The sequence below is a fragment of the Cervus elaphus genome, chromosome 15 (assembly GCF_910594005.1).
Source record: "Cervus elaphus chromosome 15, mCerEla1.1, whole genome shotgun sequence".
NCBI lineage: Eukaryota > Metazoa > Chordata > Mammalia > Artiodactyla > Cervidae > Cervus > Cervus elaphus.
Window position 1 is genome coordinate 55612794 of NC_057829.1, and position 6000 is coordinate 55618793.

Genomic DNA, 6000 nt, shown 5'->3' on the forward strand with positions numbered 1-6000 from the left:
CAGAAACAAACACTCACAGAAGTTGCCTCAGTCTGAGGAGTAATGACTGGAAATGCTCTTCCCTAGCAGGTCTGAAATTAAAAGACACTTGCTCCTTGGAAGAAAAGCTATGACAAACCTAGACAGCATAACAAAAAGCAGAAATGTCACTTTGCGACAAAGGTCCATATATTCACAGCTATGGTTTTTCCAGTAGTCCTGTATGGATGTGAGAGCTAGACCATAAAGAAGTCTGAGTGCTGAAGAACTGATGCTTTAAGATTGTGGTGTTTGAGAAGACTCTTGAGAGTCCCTTAGGCTGCAAGGAAATCAAACCAGTCAGTCCTAAAGGAAATCAACCCTGAATATTCATTGGAAGGACTGTTGCTGAAGCTGAAGCTTCAATACTCTGGCCACCTGATGCAAACAGCTGACTCACTGGAAAAGACCCTGATGGCTGGGAAAGATTGAAGGCAAAAGGAGAAGGAGGTGGCAGAGGATGAGATGGTTAGATAGCATCACTGACTCCATGGACATGAGTTTGAGCAAACCCAGGAGATAATGGAGGACAGAAAGCCTGGCATGCTACAGTCCATGGGATCACAAAGAGTCGGACATGACTTAATGACTGAACAACAAAAAGCAGGTCAGAAAGTTATCAGGCGGCCCACAGAGCAAGGTTTAATAGACCTCTAGGCCCCAAGCCCAAGCTCCCTGGGTTAGGGGATTTCACAAATTTCGTGTTACAAAGACTTCACAAACTCCTTCACTGTCCTGGCTTTGATGAGTCACTGAGCAATGAAGGTTCACTCTGAGACCTGATGATTACGGCCACAGGGCAAAATAGTCTTGGGTCTCCATTCTAATTTGGCATATGGTCTTAACTATTGAGAGAAAACCATGCTTCTTCCACCCCTGCCCTTAGACTGAAGGAGGATTTCTCACTTGTGGGGCAATAAATACAAAGGAGCCAATAGTCACAGAGGGAGAAAGGGCAAGGGGAAAATCTTAGGAAACTGACCATGAGCAGACATGAACATGAATTGGAGGATCTCTTTTAAAGCTCAGATCCCTGGCTACTTCCCCTCTCAACCCCTGAATTTTATTCTTTTGGCCAAAGTTAGCATCAATCATTCACCTTCCTGTTCCTTCAGAGCACATTCTATCTCTATTATAGCATTCCTTTCACTCCATCTTATAATACAACTTCTCTACCATCAAAAAAGATTTTAAATTCAGCCACTTCTGACAGCACAGTTCCACCAATGTGCCTAACCAGGTCTGTTATAGCAGCCTCCGAATTGGCTTGTCTACTCTACTGTGCCCCACCAACCCCCACATACCCACAATCTGTTACCAATATAGCGCCTTTTAAAACAGTGTATCACATTTTAGCTCAAAAACCTTCCGGTGGATTCCCATCACACTGAAAATCCAAAGCCCCCTACCACAATCTAAGTGTTGCATCCACTTCTCCCAGATACCAATCTTATCTTGTTTCCTTTCACTCTACCCTCACCCACTCCAGTCATTCAGCCTTCTTGTTCATCTAGCATGTTTCTACCTCCAGGTCTTTGCATTTTGTTTCCTCTGACACTTTCCTTCCAGGTGTCCTTAAGACTCACTGCTCATATTATTGAAGTTCCATCTCAAATGCTACCTCTTCTGAGAGGTCTCCTCTATTCTCTCCATCTAACACTGTACGCTATCATTCATAACCCTTGTGTCCTACTTTGCTTCTGAGAGGGATTATTACTGCTCTGATATGACAGCATTTCCTTGCTGTCTCCTATACTAAAAAAGCTTCCTGAGAGCATGGCTGTTAGCTTTTGTTCACTGTTCAATCCTCAGTGCAATGCTGGAACCAGAAGGCAACAGATGCATAGAAAGTGACTTCTCACAAAAGCAGCATGTTTAATGAGCCAGGAGACTGGAGGCTTTGGCAACCTCAAGAGCACCTTTTGGTCAAAAGATCAGTGAACAAGCTCAGAGAAAGGAACTCAGGTGAGATGGAGAGCCCCCTCTGCCATCTTCTGCTCCACAAAGTTGAATTGCACAGAATCTCCTGACAACAAGGTCAGCATCATCCACTGGGCAGTTGGGGCTTAAGGAGAGTGCACAGGAATTACCTTGAGAATACTTAGGCACATTTGAGAACACTAGCTGATGGGGGCTTAGTCACCACCTATAGGGCTTAGGCAATTAGCTAATCACCTCTAAGCCTCAGTTTTCTCAGCAGAGAGAACAAAATCATAATAGGCACCTTGCAGGACTTCATGAATTTGCCTGCAATGAAGGAAACCAGGGATCAATTCCTGGGTCAGGAAGATCCTCTGGAGAAGGAAATGGCAACTCACTCCAGTATTCTTGCCTGGAGAATCCCATGGACAGAGGAGCCTGGCAAGCTACAGTCCATTGGATCTCAAGAGTCGGACACAACTTAGTGACTAAATCACCACCAGGACTGCATGAAACAAGTTTAATAACCTAATATACATGGAAGGGCTCAGAATATTAGTAAACGCTAAGCAAATGTTTGATGAACATGAATCTGGTCTCAAAGGCAGCAAACTACCAAATCTCCATCTTAGACCTGGAGCAATGAGAGAACCACAGTACTAGATGATGAATGGAAACAGCCAGAAAAACATCAGCTACCAGTGAAGCTATCTCATGGACCCATGTATGGCGTAAATTGAAAATGAATCTGTACCAAATGCATAGGAGTATTCTCTGGCAGGTATTTCTGTGTCCTATAAGACCCTCATTTGGGTCCAGCCTGTTCCCAGACAGCACCTGTCATCAACATCACCACATAGCCAGGCATTGTTCCACATCTGACAGTTCAAAAGGAAAAACATCTACTTCCACTTAATTGACTACGCTAAAGCCTTTGACTATGTGAATCACAAAAAACCGGAAAATTCTTAAAGAGATGGGAATACCAGACCATCTTACCTGCCTCCTGGGAAATCTGTATGCAGGTCAAGAAGCAACAGTTAGAATCGGACATGAACAACAGACAGGTTCAAAATTGGAGAAGGAGTACAAGGCTATGTATTCTCATCCTGCTTATTTAACATATATGCAGGGTACATCATGCAAAATGCTGGGCTGGGAATCTCATGCTGGAATCAAGATTGCTGGGAGAAATATCAACAACCTTAGATATACAGATGAGACTGCCCTAAAGGGAGAAAGCAAAGAGGAACTAAAGAGCTTCTTGATGAGGATGAACGAGGAGAGTGAAAAAACTGGCTTAAAATTCAGCATTAAAAAAAACTAAGACCATAGCATCCAATCCCATCACTTCATGGCAAATAGAAGGAAATAAAGTGGAAACAATGACAGATTGTATTTTCTTGGGCTCCAAAATCACTACAAATGGTGACTGTAGCCATGAAAGTAGAAGACACGCACCTTGGAAGAAAAGCTATGACAAACCTAGACAGTGTATTAAAAAAGCTGAGACATCACTTTGCCAACAAACATCCGTATATTCAAAGCTATGATTTTTCCAGTAGTCATTATGGATGTAAGAGTTGGACCATAAAAAAAGCTGAGTGCAGAAGAAGTGATGTTTTTGAATTGTGGTGCTGAAGAAGACTCTTGAGAGTCTCTTGGACTGCAAGGAGATCAAACCAGTCAATCCTAAAGGAAATCAACCCTGAGTATCCATTGCAAGGACTGATGCTAAAGATCCAATACTTTGACCACCTGATGCAAAGAGCCAACTCATTGGAAAAGACACCAATGCTGAGAAAAATTGATGACAGAAGGAGAAGGGGGTGACAAAGGATTAGATGGTTAGATAGCATCACAAATTCTGGGAGATAGTGAAGGACAGGGAAGCTTGGCATGCTGCAGTCCATGGGGTCACAAAGAGTTGGACACAACTTAGCAACAACAACAACAATACTTAATATGATCTGGTGAGTATGCTTTGTTAGTTAGGTGGTTATAACTTTTCCCCCTAACCATAAAAAGCCATCTTTCAACTCTGGTGCTTTATACTACGTAAACACAGGAGGGCAGTGAGAGCCCCCAGGCTAAGATTTCTAAATATCCCTGACGCTGGGTATCTTTCCCATCGTTCTAACTTAGATCTAGGAAAGGAATGGCAAATTCTTGTTAAGTGAGGCCACCTTGCCCTCCTGAGCTTGCAGGTTCATCATGGCCCATTTCCCAGAGAGCCCTGACATATCTTCAACAGTGTTTCTGGCTGACACTGTCAATAATCTTAAATTGAAACATAAGAAAAAATCAATTTCCTCTCCCTAAGGATTACTGAGAGAAGAGAAAACAGTAACCATCTTTATGTGTCGCCTCCACTCTACCCATTCCAGCCTGTTCAACTCAAAGCCTAAAGAAGAGAAATTGTTCACTTTGTCCTCTTTCCCTCCCCCACCTCTGCCCACCTTGAGTCCCATCACACACTGGCCACTAGGAAACTTAATATATTCAATGCCACCAGCTGGCTAATTAGAGAGAAGAGTCTGTTTCTTTAGCACTCTCCTTCAAAGCATTAATGAAAATGCTCTATTTTATGTTCTTTCCTTTTCCTAAAAGAAGTACAACACCGCAACCCCCTTATGATAGAAAGATGCTTTACAATTCACGATGATTGTTCACAAGACAAAGCTATTATCTCACTTTATAGATGAAGAGACATGGGTTCAGAGAGGTTAAGTGACTTGCTATTTATCACACGACTAAATGACAAAGCAGGGCTTAAACGCCAAGTCTAGTGAATTGAAACTCAGAACATTTTCCACTTTACCAATGAGCTAACCTGAACAACTAAGATACCTTCAACCCAGCACATATAATATCATTGGCAGTTTTTCTTACTCAAGACTGGAAAAGAGACAACCTGAGCATCTTCTTTACAAAAGACCATCACATGCTCAATGGGAAAAGCATGTGGACATAGGTTTCAGAGGTGCTCTTAGCAAGGTTTGAGTTTGTTGTTGTTGCTATGGCTATTCCTTCAGCAGCAACCCAACTTTCTGCCTTCCATGAAGAGGCCCATGAAAAACAGGATGTTGTACAAAGGTAACAGGGAATCACAAAAGGAGTGAATAGCAAACAAAAACATTTTTACTGAAGTTTTTCTTTTTCCTCCACATGATGGAAATGATACCTAGGAAGCCAGGAGCTTCTGTGAGTGTAGGTGAGACAGAGGAGCAGAAAGCTGGCAGCACAGAGCCTAGCTCTCTCTGTACCTCACTGACACTGAGTCACATACCCCCTCAGCTTCCATATCTGTCAAGGAGAGACCATCATTATACTACCTAATAGGGTTTTATGGTACCTCGAAATCAGTTTATTCAAAGCCCTGAAATTACTAACATTATCACCCCTTGTGCCAGAAAGAAACCCTAATTAGGACTCTCTCCCCTTTCATGCCTCATCTTGGTCTGACCTTGCACCCAACAGTCCACCTCACTGGCCTCCATGTCCCTCTTTTGCAGACAGTTACAGCAGCCCTACCCACTTCATCAAATCCTTAATAGGATCACAGGGGATAGAATAGTAGAGGGATTTAGGAAGCAGTCTTTGATCAGAGTCTTTTCCATTCTAGCCAGGTGATCATATCAAAATGTGAGTTGAGTAACTGAAGTTCTCAAGGCTGTAGCCCAAATGGATAAAGTGCAAATGTGTTTGTGCAACAATGGAGGGGTGTGTTGTCACACCCATCATTTAATATGCCTTTATTTCTTCCTTTACAAATAGAGTACCTCCTGCGTGCTAGTCACTTGAGTTATGACGGGGATAGAGTGCTGACAGACAGGCTGAGCCCCTGCCCTGGCCCTGCGTGTTCATATAAGCAGTCGGAAGGTGTAGGTGGGAAGGCAGGGCACACTGTTGGAGGATGCAGGCTGGTTTTGAAGGGCGGGCAAGGACACAATGGAGATTGTATTTAGGTAGAGATTCAAAGGATGAGGAAGCATTACCATGGCAAAGGGGACGGAGAACCAGCATTAGGAAGACAAGTACAGAGACCCCAAAGGAGGAACA